Source organism: Phocoena sinus, chromosome 6 (assembly GCF_008692025.1).
Source record: "Phocoena sinus isolate mPhoSin1 chromosome 6, mPhoSin1.pri, whole genome shotgun sequence".
Taxonomy (NCBI): domain Eukaryota; kingdom Metazoa; phylum Chordata; class Mammalia; order Artiodactyla; family Phocoenidae; genus Phocoena; species Phocoena sinus.
The window spans coordinates 2,800,857-2,818,917 of NC_045768.1; the positions used below are offsets into that span (position 1 = coordinate 2,800,857).

At 66.4% G+C, this 18,061-nt stretch overlaps 1 protein-coding gene across 4 annotated transcripts in view; it reads left to right on the forward strand.

Annotated features, from left to right (window-relative positions):
- Positions 1-18,061, forward strand: part of RXRA (retinoid X receptor alpha) — a 98,639-nt gene that overhangs the window by 44,048 nt on the left and 36,530 nt on the right. The window contains exon 1 of one of the 4 annotated variants that reach the window (XM_032634271.1): positions 572-658. The exons of 2 other annotated variants lie outside the window; for them this stretch is intronic. The gene's annotated coding sequence lies outside the window, so the exon portion shown is untranslated. Of the gene's footprint in view, positions 1-571; positions 659-17,122; positions 17,251-18,061 lie in introns of those variants that run through there. One more of the 4 variants, XM_032634273.1, reaches the window with a different exon arrangement.

Genomic DNA, 18,061 nt, shown 5'->3' on the forward strand with positions numbered 1-18,061 from the left:
TGGCTGCAGGTTCATTGATCATCCACTGTGCTCCAGGCCCTCGACTTCCGGGGCTCGTGGAGCCCTGCCTGCAACCTCCTGGGGTGGGTGTTCTTATGCTCAGTGTTCAGAGAGGAAACTGGGGCTCAGAGAGGCCAAGTGACCTGCTGGGGGCACACAGCAGGAGGCAGGGAACTGGTGTCTAGGCTGCGGCCAGTGAAGGCCACACTCTAGTTGGGAGGAGGTGGTGTAATGGAAAAGTCCTCCCCCAGTGGCAGGTCCTGGCCCTGCCATTCTGAGCTGTGCAACCTCTCTGATCCCTGAGGGACCTCTGCCAGCTTGGGTGTGGAGCGGGTTGAGGGTTGGAATCTGGCTCTCTGGATTAAGAGGAAGAGGAGAGGGGCTCAGGACCGTCTTCCCAGCACGGCGCTCCTGCAGACCCCAGCCAGGTCCCCTGCGGGGTGGGGCCTGCGGTTCTAGGAACCTGTGGCCGGCCTCACCCTGACCGTGGTGTCTGCCCGGCGCCCGTCGGCGGGGGAGGGGCCCTGGAGACTAGCCTCTTATGGATGAGGAAGTGGATGCTCAGAGAGGGTGAGGGGCTGGGCTTGGGCCACACAGCGAGGCAGCCGCTGAGCCAGGGGCCTGTGGACAGAGGGTGCGTCGGGAGACCCATGCGCTGGTAAGGTGGAAGTTTCGGTGGTCTGGTGGGGAGGACCACGCAGGTTCCAGGCGGTGACACTTAGCGCCTTCGCTGGGGCTGGGAGTGACAGTAACGGGAAGAGCGGTGACCCCCGAGGTGGCTCTCGGTTACTGAGTACCTACTGTGTCCCAGGAACTGTGGTTGCTGCCTGCCTGCTGTGCACCAGGCACCGTGCTCAGCTTACACCATTTATGTCCTGAAACAACCGTGTCCGGAGATTTTATTCGCCCATTTTCCAGATGAGAACGTTGGCGCCCAGAGAGGTGACATTGCTTCCTGTGGTCCTTGGTCAGGAGGAGGTGGGGCTGGACTTGGACCCTGGTCTCAGCGCCTCCGGTGCCAGGGGTCCCCTGTGTGAGTCTGGTGCCCTCCCTGGGCCTCTGGCTGGGGTGACTGTCCTCATGGTGGGCATGCATGCAGGTCTGTCCCATCCCCCAGCCGTGCACAGATAGCTCAGGGCGTGGTTTGCGGGGATGTAGGAGTCTACTGTAGGTTATGGCTGGAGGGAGGCAAGTGGAGTCTCCGACAGGAAGGTAGAGTACCCTTCCTTCTGCTGCATCACTGACTGACTGGGCCCTTTGGGTTCCTGGAAAAGGCCTCTGGCTCTGGACTGGTTGTCCCTGGCAGGGCCTGGCCTTGACTATCTGCCTGTCCCCAGCACAGTGGGGGGCAGTGAGGGAGTAGGCGTCCCACTAGGGGGTGCTCCGTGATACGTGAAGGGAGCCGAAGCCAAGGGCACTGTCCCCTTTCGGAGGACGAGGACGCTTAGACCGAGTGGGGTTGGGTCAGATGCCCGCGCCCCCCCCCCCCGCCCCGCACCGAGCTGTGAGCTGAGCAGCCAGGACTCGAACCCAGATCTGTGGGACACCTGTGTTCACCACCTGTGGGGATGCATGAGGACAGGCCAGCCTCGTGGTCACTCGTTCACGTCTGCTGCCTCCTGGCCGCTTTCTTCTTACGCGACATCTCTTTGTAGAGGAGGAGATAAAGGCTCAGAGGGGTTGTGCAGCCTTCTTGGGGTTGCACAGCTTGTCAGCACCTTAGGGCCTCCTTGGAACTTGGTGCTTGCTCAGCTGGTTCTTAAGGACTGTGGTGAATCCTGCAGCCTGTATTGGCCCTTTCCCACCTCTCATCCCCAGTCCATTTGGTCTTTATTCAGTGCCTGCTGTGTTCCAGGCCCCAGGCCAGGCCCCAGGGATGCCTGGTGAACCAGTTGTGGCTCCAACCCTTGGAGGCCCCAGACCTTGGCAGTCTCAGACTAGTGGGCTGGGGACACCCTGTGGTGTTGTGAGTGCCCTGTTGAGGGTATGTAGTAGAAGACATCCCTACCCTGGCTGGGAGAATCAGGAGGGCTTCCTGGAGGAGGTGTTGTTTAAACGGGGTTGGAGTGAGCCAGGAGAGGTGTAGGGGGAGTTTCAGGCCCAGGAAGCAGCCTGTCCAAACCTAGAGGTGAGAGAGCTGGTGTGTTTCTGGAAATGACTCGGTTCCCAAGCCTGTGGGTGGAGAGTGGGCAGGCTCAGATTGGGGAGGGCCAGGGGCGCCGAGGTCTGGCGAGGAGGAGGGCGGGAGGTGGCTCTCATGGCCTGCGTTGGCCTGGGCGCCCAGGAGACCTTCCTGCTTCCAGAATGACAGTGGCATCTGGGCACTCAGCTGGCCCAGTCCTGGTCTGGGAGATGGGTGAGCTTCTTGGGGGGAGGCTGAGGGGTCTCCTGGTGGGCCTCGGCCCAATCTGGAGCTCTGGGGTTGGGATGCTGAGGCAGGTTGGTCCTAGGTAGCTGGCAGAAGCTTCAGGCAGGCCCTGGCCCAGAGTCACCCCCAGTTCATCTCAGGGTTAGCCCAGGGACCACTCGGATGGGTTGACATTAGAGCTCGGGCCCGAGTGGTGCTGGTCAGCTGTCTCATAGACGAGAACACAGGTGGGGCGACGAGCAGGTGTGGGGCTGGGCGGGGGACCCCCAGCCCTCTTAGGGCGCCTTCCAGCCCACTCTGGGGGAACCTTTGAAGGGCTCTGGGGCGGGTGGGGTTCCGGAGGAAATCAAATCCGTGTTTGGCCTGGAGAGCGCTTTTGGTGGGAGAATTTGTGCACGTGGCTGATGGGGGAAATGCTGAGATTCTGTAAAGCAACCTTTACCTCCCCCTGCCCCCCCCACCCCCACCAAAAGAGAAAACAAAACTCAAGCACCCTGCAACGCTGTTACCAAAACCAAAGAAAGTCAAAACCAGCCACTGAGTCCCACCCACCCAAGGTTAGCTTGCTGGCTGCCTTTTCCCTCCGCGTGTAGACAGATAACGGCCCATCTTGGTGTTTATTATGCTTTAAATAAAAATGAAATACAGATTTTCAGTGTCTATAAAGCTGAGGTCTCCAGTGGCAAGGCGAGACGCCCCCTTCCTTTTGGTGGAGGAAAAGGAGGCCTTTGGTGTGGGGGGTTAGGCCCTCCCATGGCCGGTGGAGGAGAGAACCGCTTCTTGGAGACTCTGGACCCAGCACCCAGGAGGATCCTGTGCCAGCCACAGCCCCCCAACCCTCGAGCACTGCCGACTCCCCTGAGGGCATTGCCAGGTGGGGGGATTCAGGGGCTTCTGGGCCCCCAGCAGGGCGTGTGTGTGTGCACACGGCCGTCTGTGCTACCCGTCTCGGTGTCTCCATGCCCTGTGGCGTGGAGGATCCCGCCATTGCCCGCTGTCTGTCCCCCTGCTGGCCCGCTCTGCTCACCTCCCTCAGCCCCGCACCTTGTGCCCAGGCAGCCTTGGACCCCTGTCTCGCCTGCACTGACCCAGCTGGGTGGCCTTGGGCAGGTTGCACTTTGTGTCTCCAAGCTTCACTTCTTCTGTAGAAAGACAGTGATGCTTGTAGAATTTCTGAAAGAGCTGGATGAGCTACACACTCTGAAGTGCTCAGTGTGGGCTCCCGGGCACTGGGCATTCAGGAAATGCTGGCAGTGCCCCTGCCTGGCTGGCGTTTAGCAGTGGGCCTTGGGGCGCTTGGGGGAGGGACCCGGCCAGTTTTGCGCAGCCTCTGGGACCTGGTTGGGGACAGAACCCCAGGCTTGCTGCTTCCCAGCTGTGGGCCCAGGGGGCCCCGCCCCTGTTCCCTTGGGCCCCCAGGCGGTGTGGGCACTCACAGCTCTCCACGGGCACTGGTGGTCATCTGTCGGGTTGTTTGTTGGTAGGCTAGCTGGCTACCCTCCCGCTGTCGCTGTGGGCCGTTCCCCAGTGCAGGGGTCGTGGCCTGTCCTGGTGACCCCGCTGAGCAATGAGCAGGTGAGAATGGGGGTAGCCCGGGTCCCCGCCCTCCAGGGCCGTCGGGTTGAGGCCCAGAGCGGTGCAGGGTTCCCCACGTCGAGCCCCGCCGTGGGGCGGGCCCCGTTTGGAGCTTGCCCTGGGCTCTGGGGTACAGTGTGCTCGCGGTGAAACGCACGCATCGCCCACGTTCAAGGGCACCCAGAGCGAGAGCTGGCCCCCGTCAGCCCTGGCTCACCTCTTTCACTTTGCTCCCCTCAGACTTCATGGGAACGGGCTGTCGGGACCCGCTCTTCACGCGGTCCTGGCCCGGGGGTGCGTCTGTTTCTTTGTTTCATCCCGGGAGGCAGGACTCTGCCTTTGACAAGTTCACCGTCAAGTTCACCGTGTGTGTGGCCGGTTAACCCGTCCACGTGTGTCGCTGGGCCTCTGTAGGCCGGGCCCGGGGCTGCCACGGCTGGGGAGCATGTGTTCAGGGGCAGCGCTGTGCCCAGGGGTGTCAGGGTTGCCCTGCACACTGGTTGGGTGCTTCACATCCTATTGTTAACCACGCAGAGCCCGGTGGCGGATGAAGGCCCGGGGGTTATGTGCCTCGGGGGGATGTGGGGTGTCGGCCCCTGTCCCCACGCCCCATCCCTGCCTGTGCAGGACCTGGGGGAGTGGGGAGCCCCCCCGTCTTCCAGAGATTTATCGTGTTCACCTGCGAGTCTGAGTTCTCCCTTTTTCTAGTCCTCTGTGTGTATGTGTGTGTGTGTGTTTTCGTGGGTCACGGACCCCTGCTGCCCAGACCAGCCCGTGTCCCGGGAACCCGTCCCGTCCCCTCGGGCGGGGGAGGTGGCAGGTGCCGAGAAGGTGCCTGTGTGGCTGGGGGCTGGGGGCTGGGCGGGGCTGTGGGCGCCCGGCCACCCTGGGGGCCGAAGCCCACGGCCCTCCCCACACCCTGCCCTCCCAGGTGGGGGCTGCACGGCGGACGGTGGTGCCATGGGTGCCGAGCAGGTTTCCCACTGACTGCGTTTGGGGATTAGAAGCAGCTCAGCAGGAAGCTGGCAGCCGCGAGCCTTCTGGGCAAGGCAGGGAGGGGCCGAGGGCGCGGGCTCCGGGAAGAGGCCGGGGAGAGGGGGACCGTGGGTGCCAGGCCACACCGGCCTGCTTCAGGGGCGCATTCTGGGACGGGTGCCGTCGTCATGGGGAGAGAGGCGTGCTCTCCGTCGGCTGGGGCCACGCAGGGAAGCCGTGTGATGGTTGTGTGCAGGTCCCTGGGCCGGGGCGGGGTCCTAGCCCCCGAGCAGTTTCACTCTTGTCCCCCGAGGGGCCACACACTCCTGTCTCTGGAGGGTGGAGCAGGGAGAAGAGGTGGCCCGTTCCTGGTGGCCTGCAGGGAAACGAGGATGCTTCCCTGGCCCCCCGTCCCCGTGGAGCTGTCCCCGGGGGTGGGGGTGGGGCTGTTGATGCCCGTCCAGACCGTGGCAGTGCCCGGGGGCAGGTGTGAGGTGTAGCTCTCCCTGTCTCCCCGGCTGGCTGAGACGTGGTTCACCAGCGTCGGTCGAGAGCTCCGTTGCAGCCAGAGGTGGCGCGCTCCGACCCCCGCGTGCTTGCCCTGCTCCGCTCCGGAGGGCAGCCTGGAGCCGGGTTTGTGGAGGGAGGCTGGTTCCCCCTGCACACCGAGGGCTCTGGACCCCAGAGGTGCCGCAGCCTGACCGTGTGTCCGTCTGCCTCCGGGATCCCGTGGACGTCCTGCCCACGGGTGGCCCTCCGGGCCCCGCCCGGCTGCCTTGTGAATCCCCTTGAACCGAGTGCAGGGGGGGAGCCAGGCCATCCTTGGCCGTGACTTTGTTTCGTTTCCTCGAGTCGGCTTGTCCTGCTCCATCCTGTGCCCGGAAGAGAGGCCAGCCCCTGCCTCGGTGGGGCCCCTCGCCCCTCGCCTTCCCTCCGGCGGGGGTGGGCCCCGCTGACGTCCGTCCAGCAGTCATAGCAGCTGTAGCCGCTGACGGTCGCTGGCCCAGTGGCACAGCTCCCGCCTCGTGCAGCAGGAGTGGACCTGTTTGCTGTTCCCTGTCCTACCTCCTTGTCCCTGCTGTGCTCTTCCTGGGCCCTTGGCCTTTATTTCCCCTTCTGACCCCACCACCGTTCACCCTGCCCCTGGGGGTCTGTCCCCACTTCCTGTGGGCTTCCCGGTTCCTGCTGCTGAGGGGGCGGTGTCCATGCCTGCGGACTGAAGGGGGCACAGACTGCCTCAAGGCGGGTGCCCAGCACGGGGGGCTCCTGGGGACTCCCGGGCCAGGGCCTCCCTTGCTCTCTGGCCGCGGCGGCACAACGGGGGAGCCTGAGGAGGGCCCCGCCCCGGATGGTGGGTGGGCGGTGGCCCTTCTGTGTCGGAGGCCCGCTCCAGCCCTTATAGCTGCGGCGTGGCCGCCCTCTTAGAGGCGTTTGCCACGCTCCCCTGACGGCTGGCAGGCCCTCAGCCTCCCGGCCATCACCCCTTCTCGGCCCCCCTGATTCCAGGAGGTGACACGACACTCCTGATTGATGACTGAGACCTCGGGCCCGGCCTGAACGCTCTGGCCGAGACCCTCCCTGGGGTGGGCTTCCCTGTGTGGCCCCGGCCAGAGCCTGAGACCCAGAGGCCTGTGGCCTGTAGGGTGCCAGGGCCCATTGGCCTACCTGGCCCCTAGGGTGAAGCTCAGCCTCACAGGGGGAGGGCAGAGGTCCGGGCCTGGGTTTGGGGGCCTCAGCGCCCACCCTGGTCGGTGGGCACACTGGCCTCTGGGCTGGTGACTCGAGGAGGGTGTGGGCCCCAGCTCCCAGGCCCTTCCCTGCACCGCTCCCCGGGGCCTGTGGGGTCTTTGGGATCGGGCTCCAGCCCGGCAGGGGCTACAGTTCCTGGGTCACCCGCCTGAGTGTGACCTACCCGGGCCCCTCCTGAGGGCCCCTTGGTGGCCCAGTGCCTGGCCGGCCCCCTCCCGGGTTCCCAGGCCCATCCCGCCGGCCGCCGGCATCAAGTCTGGACAAGTGTGGCGTGTGTGTTCAGGGCGGCCGCCTGTGGAGGGGCCGGAGGTGGCGTGCCGGCCCTGTGAGTCACACGGAGCCTGGGAGCCGGGGCGGCGGGGGCCCGGCCGTGGGCGGGCGTGACAGGGCACGCTGCCGGCCTGGCCCGGGGGACTGGGGGCCGGGGGCTGCCTGCGCCTCCTGGAGGAGCTGGGACAAGGCCCAGATCTGGGGTTGGGGTCTCTGAGACCCAGCCTCCCCTCCCTGGGCTGCGCAGCGGGGGGCGGGGCTCCTGCCTGCGGCCCAGCTCAAAGCCTCACATGGAGCAGACGCTGCCCAGGTGCCTGCCTTCCAGGTGGGCAGAGAACCTGCTGCGGGGGAGGGGGACGGGGAGGTGGGGAGGCAGATGGGCACGGAGTCCAGGCCCCTGGGTCGGCTGGGTCGATGTCCCTAGATGTCCAGGGGGCAAGCATGGCAGTGGGCTCAGTTTGAAGGGGCAGCTGCCGCTGTCCCAGGGCACCTCCAGGCCAGACCCCAGCCCTCCTGTCCGGCTGGGGATAACGCTGGCCACCGAGGCCCGCGGAACGCCTGCAGACCCCTCCCCCCGGGTCTCGGGGGTTAGAGGCCAGAGTACAGGCCTCTGTGGTGCTTCCGGGCCGCCGGTCCCGGGGTTCGGGGGGCTTAGAGCTGCAGGGGTTCCAGGGTCGGCAGCAGCCCCACCTCCTCCTGAGGGTCAGCACCCCGCTCTCCCGCTTGTGGCAGAGACAGCAGAGCCCCAGGGCAGTGGGCGTGTGGAGGCCCTGCTGTGGGGCGTGGTGCCCACCGCACAGGGCAGTCAGACTGAGCCGGGGCCTGAGCCGTGCGGAGCCTCTGGTCGGGTCTGTGACCCGGGCCCTGTGTGCCCTCTGAGCCTCGGCTCCTGCTTCTGCAAAGCGGGAGGGCTCCTGCCCTTGAGGGCCGGTGTGGGCACCGCTGCAGGGAGGGAGCGGCCTGCAGGCTGGGCTGGGGCACTGAGGTCCCGGGGGAGGCGGGGCGGCTGGAGCAGGGCAGAGGTTGCAGAGGCTTTGAAGAGGCAGCATGCCTGGGGGCGGGGGTGGGGTGACCAGCCCAGGCTTGGGGCTGGTGTCCAGGAGGACCCGGCCTGTCTGCAGACCTGCCTTCTGGGGCGGTGGGCTCGGACCTGAGCTAGCATCTACAGGGCTGGGGCTCTGTCCAGACCTTCCTACTCTGTCTAGCAGGTGTGAGGAGGGCTCCCTGGAGGAGGTGTCCCTGACAGGAAGACCCAGAGGGGATGACCATGCTGCTCTGAGGGCCGGGGCTGGGACTGAGAGGGGCTGATGGCCACACCAGCTGGAGCCTCCCGGGGACGCTGGGCTGGGCACCGAGACCGTTGTGGGGCAGATTGGCCGTGGTGGCCCCAGGGCCCCTCTGAGAGAGGGAGGTGGGGCTGGCCTTGGTGGGAGTGATCGATAGAGACCCCTGGGTGAATTCAGGGTTTTTCCAAGGTGTAACGGTCAGCGGCAGGGGTGGGGCCCCTGCTCAGGGCATTGAGGGGGTGGCTTCACGGCGGACTAGCCCCTGACTTCCTGGGCGTCCCTGTGGGTGCCTCCTGGGTGTAGGAAAACGGGAAGAATCAAGTGCTCCTGGTGGGGGGCAGGGGGCTGCAGGTGGAGCCATAAGCAGTCCTGGTGCGCCCACCAGGGAGCCCTCGTCACCCCCGGCCCCAGGCCCAGTGGCCTCAGCGTGGCCCTTGGTCTCTGTGCTGCCCCTCCAGCACCCCCCCCCCGCCCCCCGCCGCCACCAGGATGTGAACGAGAGGGAGGGGGCCGCTGGCTGAGCCAGGGGGCAGCGCCGGGGGCTCAACGTAGCCATGTGGGCTGGTGCCTCCGCCCACCCCCCGGCCCCTGCTTGCTGTTCTCTCGTGCCGGCCTTGGGGAGGAAGGAAGCTGAGGGTTGGGTGGTGTGTGTGTGTGTGTGTGTGTGTGTGTGTGTGTGTGTGTGTGTGTTTTCGCCTGGGCTCCGGGGCTGCGGGCTAGGGCCTGGGCTCCAGCCTCCAGTGCCTTGACTGCGAGGGTGAGGCCTGGGGAAGGCAGGGGGCCGCAGCGGGGCCTGGTGGGGGCGCTCCTGGGGGCCAGGAGGTAGTCACTGAGGCAGGTCTAGGACAGCTGGAGGGAGAGACAGGCTGCCCCAGAGCCCGTCTGCCAGGGGCAACCCCTGGGCCAACATCTTGGGTGTTGCTGGACTGTCCAGGAGGCCCAGAAGCGGGGTCTGGACCAGGGCCCCTGTGCTTGGAAGGAACAGTAGGTCTCTGGGATGGAGAGGTGCTGGGGGCGAGGGGAGGGACCTTTCAGGCCGCACGCCGACCCCCTTGTTACGTCTGGGGGGAAGCTGGGGCTGGGACGGGGGCAGCCCTGTGGGACGGGGGCAGCCCTGTGGCTCGGGGGGCGGGGGGTGTGATCTGCGGTTTTTCTCTACTTTCTGTGGGGTAGACACTCCCGCCGTGGCCAGCCTGAAGCTGCTGACGTGATGTCGCTGAACGCTGGTCGGGAAGAGATGCGCGCGTGAGCTGCTTCAGCCCCCCGGGCCCCCCCCGGGCCCCCCTTTTCTGCCCACCCGGAGGCAGCACGGGTTGCTGCTTGGGACCCTGCTCAGCGCCTAGCGCGTTCTGGGCGCTCGCTAAGTGTCTGAGCGCCTTTGGCTGGGCCAGCCCAGGGCAGGGCCTGGCTGGTGAGACCCCCGGGGGGCAGGAGGCACCTGGCAGTGCCCAGCGCAGACTTGCGGGCCTTGGGGCCCACGTGGATGTGGCTCGTGTACGCACACCCAGGCTGGGTGGCAGGGCTTGGGGCATCTGAGCACCCAGTCCTGTGAGGGGGCCCCCAGTTGTCACCACACAGGTGGGTCACGTGCCCAGGTTGCGTCGTCACCCCTGAGGCCACCCAGCTGGTGGGACAGGCCCAGCGCCTGGTCAGCTGCACTCTCTCTGAGGGCGCCGAGGTTGGGTCTTCCTGCCAGCGATGCACCGGCACAGGAGGTGGCACCATCCGGGCATGGGGTGGTGTTCGGGGGGCCTGAGGCTGAGGGGGCGTGGTGGGCTGGGAGCCAGCTGCCGGCCAGGATGCGCCCTGGGCCCAGCACTGGCTGCTGAGGCAGGATTAAGTCTCTGTTGACTCGAGAGGAGACCCCGCCTGCCACCTGTGGGGCTGAGCACCTTTCCTGCCCCGGTGCGGTAGCGCTCAAGTGGTGGAGCTCGTTGGGCGCAAGTGAACTGAGTCAGTGGGGCTAGGGTCCAGAGGACCTCACAGGCACCTCCCCAGCCGAGGAGGAGCTGGGGGTCACGGCAGACCACCAGCCACAGCTGAGTGGGCGTGGCTTGGCGCTGTGACTGGGGCTGGGCTGTGATCCTCGCTGCAGGCCGGCCCTCGCCACGCCCCCGTCCATCGTCCATCGGGTGAGCTTAGCCAGGTGTGGTCCCGGGCCCTGAACCAGGCAAGCAGTGAGCCCGGAGCTGTGAAGAGGAGTGAATGAGGAATCCCGGCCAATACGGAGGAGGGCGGCAGCAGCCTCGGGACCGTCTGGCCAGGCTCTTGCTAAAATCAGGCCTCCGCAGAGGCTGTTTATGTCATTACCGTGAAAACCACACGTGCACACGGCAGAAACCTGAGACAAATAACATGGGAAAGGATGTCCCATCTCCGTCCCTGGAGCTGGGCGTCCTGGACCCGCCACTCTGCAGTGTGACCCCTGGGGATTTCCCTCTTCATCCTTGATCCCCAAACTTTAGTGGGTTCCAGTGAGTGTGGACCTCTCTGGTCAGGGCGGGGTGGGTGGTGGGCCCCCTGGAGGGAAGGGACCTGCCCGGGTCCCACAGCAAGTTGGGTCTCAGGTGGAGAGCGCCATGCGAGCGGATGGGTGCATGATGGTGGGGTGCGCTGGAGACGCCTGGGGGGCAGGGGAGGGGGGCTGCTGCTGGGCCGGCAGCCGGGTCAGCGTGGGCGGGAGTCCCTGGTCCTTCTGTAGGAGTCCTGCTGGACGAGCGAGGCCGCCTGGGCCCCGACCCTGCCCCACGGCCAGTGCCAGGCCTGGAGTGGGCAGCAGGGTTTCCATGTGCTCAAGTGAGGGCACCGCCTGCCTTCTGTCCGGGGCCGGCCTGGCCGCCAGCTGCCACAGAGCAGGCCATGTGCGGGCAGCCTCGGCCCCTGCAGCCTGATGTGGACAGTGTCGGTTGGACCTTAGGCCTCCGGGGGGCAGGGACTGAGGATGCCCCGCTTGCCTGCCAGAGCGCAGCGGGGCTGAAGGCCGTGTGATATAGCCCCCCGCACCCTCACTTCCACTGCCGGCCCTGGGCTGGGCTGCTGGCTGATGGGCTACAAAAGGCATTCTGTGCCCTGGGAGAATGACCCCGTTGTGTGGCTGGAGGGTGGCCGGGGGCCACGAAGCCTTCCTTCCTTCCGTACTTCCTGCACACCCGCTCTGAGGCCGAGCCCCCACCCGGGGCTCGTCTAGTCCTGTCCAGGCCCTGCTTCCCGGGCTGGGGGGCTCCCAGCGGCTGTCAAGGCCCTGCTGCACCGCCCCCTCTCCCCTGCTCGGCCTGCGCCGTCGTCCCTCCCGCGGGACCTTCGCTGCTGGCGCGTCAGGTTACAGGATGCTCCTGTCAGGGAGCAGGGGGCGGCGTGGTGGGGACCTGAGGGTGGGCGGGGGTCTGTGGCCCCCACGAGTGCCGCTTGGGCTTCTTCCAGCCCACCCCCCACCCCCGCCAGGCCCGCACATATGGGCGAATGAGCGTGACCGGGTGTGCCGGCTGGCAGCGTGTCGGGGAGCCGTCGTGCCCCATCCCCGCGCCCTCACGCCAGCCTGCAGCTGGGGAAGTGGGCTCGGCCAGGTCTCCTGACTTGCCCACGGCCACGCAGCTGGCAGTGGAGGAGTGGATTTGAACTCCGGTCTGGGCCTTGCCCTCTCCCTCTTCTGGGCCCCTGGCTGGGCGAGGGTCCCACGCACCGCGTCGTCTGAGGGCCGGGACTGCTCTCAGGTGGAGGAGACGAGGCTGGGGTCCCTGTTCTCCTCTGAGAAGCACTTGGCTTCAGCCGGCGGGAGCCGCCTGTGGTCACAGGTGTCTGGGTGAGGGTGGTGGGCCGGGCGGCCCTGGGAAAGGGGAACTCAGCGGTTCCGGTGGACTCCCAGCTGCCTGGCGGAGACGCTGGCCCTCCCGGGCCTCCTTCCTCGCCGGCTTCTGCTGCTTTGCTCGTCTACCGTGTGGCATCGCCAGAGGCCGTGGGACCCTGAGCCGGCGGGCCGGGGGCTGATGGGGCCGCCCCCGGGGTGGGACCTCTCGCCCGCCCTGGCCATGAGGCTGCACCTTCTGGCCTTTCGGGAGGTGGCCTGGCCTGGCGGGCGGGCGACCTCAGGTGGCCGGCAGGTGAGGGCTGGGCTTGGGGGGCGCTGGGGGCGGTATGGCCTGGGAGGTGCCTGTGTCTCGTCTGTAGGGTGCGGTGCTCGTGGGGACCGCGCCGGGGCGGGGGGATGCGGGGGACAGGTGGGGAGAGCTGGGCCGGTGCTGGGTGTCTGCGCAGAGTGTGCCTGTCTAGGGCCGGTCACGGCTGCCCAGCGCACGTGAGGTGCCCGGCTGTGCTCGGCGCGTCCGGTCGGGGTCCCGATTCTTGCCCCCGGCCCGAGACCGGGGCTGCTGGGCTCTGGCCTGCCCTGGGTGTCTGGGCCAACGGGTTTTTGGGTGGGGAAGGGAAAGGGGCTGGCTCTTTTCCTCTCCTTGCCTTGAGGCTCCCTGGAGGGCCTCTTGGGGTCTGGCTTTTCAGATGAGGAAACTGAGGCTGGGGATGGCGGGGACTTGTCTGGTTGGAGGGTGCGGTGGACCTGGACCATCCTCCTGGGTCTGGTGTGGGAAACGTCCGCTCTGGGAGCCACAGGCACCCTGCGATGAGGCCGCACGGGGCTTGGGCTGCCCGGAGCCGGCCCGGGATGGACAGATGGCCCTGGACCCGGCTTGCCCCTGGGTCTTGACTCTGGCTCCTGTGGTGAGGGGTTTGTCAGGGAGGAGGCCTGCAGGGAGGCCAGAGGCTGGAATCCCAGCGGGTCCCGGTCTCCCCCATCGTGCTGATGGGGGGCCGACACCTGATTCCCCTCCTGGCCCGGCTCACGGGCCGCTTCCCTTCGTTGGGTTACAAGGAGCTCCATTTCTTCATGCTCACCCTGAGCTGGGGCTCGTGTGGGTCACTCACTGACCCTTCACCGACGCCCCTAGGAGGACGTGTTCCCCTGTGCCCAGGTTCTGGGGGAAGCCGAGGCCCAGAGACGTGAAGTTACTTTCCCAGGGCCACGCGGAGGTTCAGGGGAGGGCCTCCAGCAGGATGTGGCAACCGGGGTGGGAGCCGGGACCACCCGGCTCTTCCAGGCGTTTTAAAGGCCTTTTGTGATTTGTGAACGTTCAGCCCCCCACGTCTCCGGTGCCTCGCCTGCATCTCCCTGGAGGGGGCCGTGACCTGGCCTTCCTGACGCCGTGCGGAAGGTGTGGACGCCCGGCAAGGCTGCACTGGGCCGTCTCCGGGAACCACTTGGTGTTGGAGTTGGGACCCCAAACGAGAGAACACTGCAGCCGGGGGCGCTGGGCCGTCTTGACTGGGGGGCTGCCCACCCTACCTTGCCCCTTACAAGCCTTGCCCACGTTCTGCTTGGTCAGGATTTCAGGGACGGGCACTCAGGGTGTGCTTGTGTCCTGGGGCCGGCCCTGGGCTCGGTGTCTCCCATCCTCCCTGAGTGACCGTGAAGGCTCACTCCAGGTCTGAGTCTCTGAGCCCGAGGTTTCTCACAGGCCCCGTCTTCCTGCAGCAAAGAGCTCTGTGGCACGTGTTTTGGACCGGGGGCTGTGCCTTCCTGTTCCGGAGGCGTGAGTGGGGGTCTGCGTTCACACCCCTCCGGCAGCTCTTCCTCGAGGGCAAGGACTGAGCACCCCCACACACGGGGCCCTGGACGGGCCTCTTCAGCCCTTGGTTTTGGTTTCCTTGTCTGTAAACTGAGCGCAGGAAAGAGAATTTTCCAGGTCAGTTCGTCTCTTGATGTGACAGCACATTTAAAATCATCTGAAATTACGTTCATACAGAAAACATCCCGGGCTGTTAGGCCAGGCTCTGTGCTCGTAGGGAGAGTGGGGAACGTGTTGACTTCTTTCCAGAGTTCTCAGCTGGAAGCTGCGTATGTGTACGGGGGGCGCATTTTGGTTGTTGCAACCCATGGGAGTGTGACGAGGGGTCATCGTGGGCATTTGGCGGCTGGGCTGGGCGTTCTGAGTGTCCTGCCGGGCATGCTGCCCATCTCCCTGCAGGGGATTGGGACCGTTATTCTGGCCACACACAGGAAATGAGAGCAGGGTATTTTTGGGTTTCTCTGCGTGGAACATGCACCTACTTGGCTGATAGATGGCGGGTTGATTTTTCTTTTTTTCCCATTGTCTCCCACCTATAGCATCTCTTGCTACCACTTTTCGCTTTTTCCAGTCGTCCTTCTCTGGGAAATCATCCAAGGAGGCCTGTTAGCGTAGCGGGTAACATAGAGTCAGTAGGCTCTGAGCAAGGGCGTCTCCTTGAGCCAAACGCGGGAAGTCTTTTAGTTTCTGGAGTTGCTGTTTCGCGTGCATTTGGCTTTCTTAGTACCTGGGGTCTTCCCGTGCCTGGACCTGCAGCCCTCCTGGGTCTGGGTAGGTGTGGGTGTTGCACTCAAGGCCTCTGACAGAGCGAGGTGGTACTTTACTGTCCTCTCTCTGACGATGTAGGCGACAGCTGATCACTCGCGGGGCCAGGTGCTAAGGGCTCCCCAGACGTCCCAGCGGGCTGTATGTTCCCAGGAGGGACTGAGCCCTGCTTCCCAGGCAGCTCTGTGGACGGCGTGCAGGTTTGGGGAATCGGGGTGGGTTTGGAGCTTTGGAAGGCATGGTTCTGGGTCCCCGCTTCTCCTTGTCACGTGCTGAGGGGCACCCCCCTCCCTCCGGCAGCCGTGAGAGCTGGAGGTTGCTGCCTGCCTGGTGTGTCCCCCTAGGCCTTGGTGTTGCCCCATCCCTCCAAGCTGGGCCTCACCAAGCTCCAGCACCCCTGGGCACAGGTCTGGTCACTGGGGCCCCTCAACACGGCCCTGCCGCTGGGAGCGCGTGTCGGTCACCTGGCTGGTCGCGCGGTGGGCAGCCCCCAGCCCCCATCCTGTGTTCAAAACCGCACGTGGTTCACAGTTGCTGGAAGCTGTCGGCAGATATATTCCCAAGGGCAGGAGCCGGCAGTGGAAACATACTTTCCCAGATTCCCTCCCCGCATTGACCCTGACCTCGGCCCCCCCGGGGGTTGCTTGTGGTCATTGGTGAAGCCGAGAGGGCCTGGAAGGGGCACTGAGGCGGCGGTGCAAGGGCAGAGGCCCTGGCCCCAGGTGGCCGGAACCAGGTGGGGGGCGGGCTTTGGAGTTTGGGGCCTGTGGTGGGGAGCCATGGAAGGTGCTGGTGGTGACTGAGTGGACAGTAGCCATACTGCCAAGTGACCAGTGCAGGGGGCGGCCATGGGAAGGGCACGCAGAGCCAGTGGCCGTGTCCTGGCCACAGCCAGGTCTGAGCTTGGCCGCTTGAGGCTCTCGTCTGTACGAAGGGGCTGGTGGGTCACTCCCGGGGGGTGGTGCTGTGCGGACGGAGGTCACGGTCATCCGGGCCCAGGGAGAGACTTTCCAACTGTCAGTCTGTCCATCCCCCTCCTGCCTGGAGGCCCTGTGGGCTGGGTGGCCGGGCTGGATGCTGCCATGGGTGCTTGCTGAGGCCCCATCTGGGTTCTCAGGGCAGGGGGTCATGGGGCACGGATGCTGCCTGTCACACGTCCACCCTCGCGTCTGCGGGGTCAGCTGGCTTGTCCCCTCTGCTGCCGCAGCAGCCCCTGAAAAGCGCCTGTCGTGGGATGAGAAGGTTCTCAGCCTCCTGGCCGCTCCGCCCCGGCAAGGTGTGTCAGGAATGAGGCCTTAGGTCGGAGATCTGGGGACGCGGTTCAGTGCTTCGTGAGGACGGGGGTGGAGGTTCTAGGGCCTCCTGGGCCTCCGTTTCCTGGTGCAGAGTCGAACCCACTCTCCTGTCCCTGCACTTGCTGGGGGCCTGGGGGCGGGGGTGAAGGGTAGACCCCGTCACACAGCAGGTCCCCAAGGGGTGGCAGAGTCGCATCTCAGCTTGGGAACCAATCCTGCCAGCCCCGTGGGCCCCCAGCTGAACCCGCACAGTGGCGACATGGCCCAAGGGGGTTCAGAGGCCGGTCCCCCCGCCCCGCCCCGCCCCCGGAGGCTGCCCTTTGAAGGAGGGGGCCTCTCCAGAGCAGGGCAGAGCCGGCTAGGCTGCAGGCCCTGCTGCGGGAGTGGTGGGATTGGGGCTGCTGTGCTGGTCCGAGTGGGAGGTGCCCCTCCTGCGGCCGAGATGGGGAAGCCCCGCTCCAGCAGGCGGATGTCCCGTTCTCGGTCTGTCTCATGGGTGAGGTCCTGTCTGCTGTCTGCAGAGCCCCTGCCATCTGTGCCTCCGCCCACGACGGCACCAGCCTGGCGACCTGGCTGAGCCAGCGCGGTGTGGGTCAGCCTCTGCTCAGGGCAGGACGCTGAGGGGCCGGGCTCTCGGCACGCAGCAGCGGGTGTCTCCGAGAGCCTGCCGTGCGTGAGCCGCTCGGGAGCTGGGCTGGCGCTCTGCCCTCCAGGGTCTCCGGCTTGGCCCGGCCCCGCCCATTGTGCAGCCCTGGGCTACCACACGCTGGAGGTGCCAAGCATCCGTGCCCACATCCGAGAAGTGGCGATGCTCGGAGGGCAGTGGGAGGATTGGGGACGCCCCGGGAGAGCCCAGCCCACGCCGGGCCCAGACCGCTCCACACTACTGGGACAGGTTGGCCACCTGGCACGGAGCCCCCCGACTCCAGCACAGGTGGATGGGACACCGGCGAACTTGGGCCTGAGTGTCTGCAAACATGTTCCCGACGCCGGCAGGGGCTGCGAGAAAGTTAGAGAGAAAAACAGCTGTAGTGGGGGTGGAAAGCACAGGCGTTCCACGACAGAGCCGGGCCGCGGGCCCCTGAGCCAGCCGGAGCGACGCGGCTCAAAATGAAACAAGCGTCATTCTTTTCCTGTTGAAGAGAAACTGCCTCAGCCAGCCCACGGGCTCGGGGCCCCCCACCACCCAGGCTGCCGTCGAGCAGGCGGGGTTTCATCAGGAATTTCCCCCCCTCTCCGCGCCCCCCCACCCGCCATCTGGGCCGGCGCCCTGGAGGTGCTGGGGACGGTTCAGGGGTGCTGCCTGGACAGGAGGCTGCGGCACCCGGGAGCCCCTGCCCGGCCCCGGAGAGGTGAGCGTGCTCCCAGCTCCCCGTGCCCTTCGACCCCACGGTGGGCGTGCCTGCTGGCACCGGGTCCGGCCTGGAGCTCTGCCGGCCACCCAGGCTGGCTGCGGGGGCTCTGTGTGAGAGTGAAGTGTGTTGGGAGTATCAGGGTGGAGAGCTGGGTCCTGGTCCCTGGCCGCTGACTCCGGCTCTGGCTTGGGGAGTGCCCCTCCCTCCCTGAGCCCCTTCCTCCTCTGCAGGTGGGACGGAGCCATGCCCACGTCCCCAGGCTTTTCGGAGCCCCTGTGATCAACGCTGGCTCGGGGCAGCCACACAGGAGCTGCTTGTTAGACTCTAGCTCTGTGTTCTGGAGGCTCCGATTTCACTGCGGGGTCAGGGCGGGGGGTCGGGGGGTTCCCAAGCCATGGGGCCGCCAGCAGGCTGTGGGTTTGGGGATCTCCATTTTGCAGAGGCCGCGGTGCTCGCGGCATCACACACAGGTTCACTTGCCGCTGGCTCCCCAGCTGCCCTGTGGCCCCGTCCTTCTTGTCCCTCCCCCCTTTCTGTGCCTGTGCTTCCCCCCTGGGGATTCCAGCAGGCCTGGGGGTCGGCTGCTACCCCTCCCCAGCCTCTCCCCCGGGCAGCCCGTGTTAGGCCACTGAATAGGAGGCATGGCCCAGTGGTCCGGCGGTGGATCGGGGTCGTTTGCCTGCCATGCCCGGGGGAGGGGACGGCCCTGCAGGGGTGCGGGCTGGCCTGCCGAGGGCCTCTGGCCACGGGGTTGGAAACCAGCTCTGGGGACTCTCTCTCTGTCCCTTGGCATCTTTCTGGGCGGGTG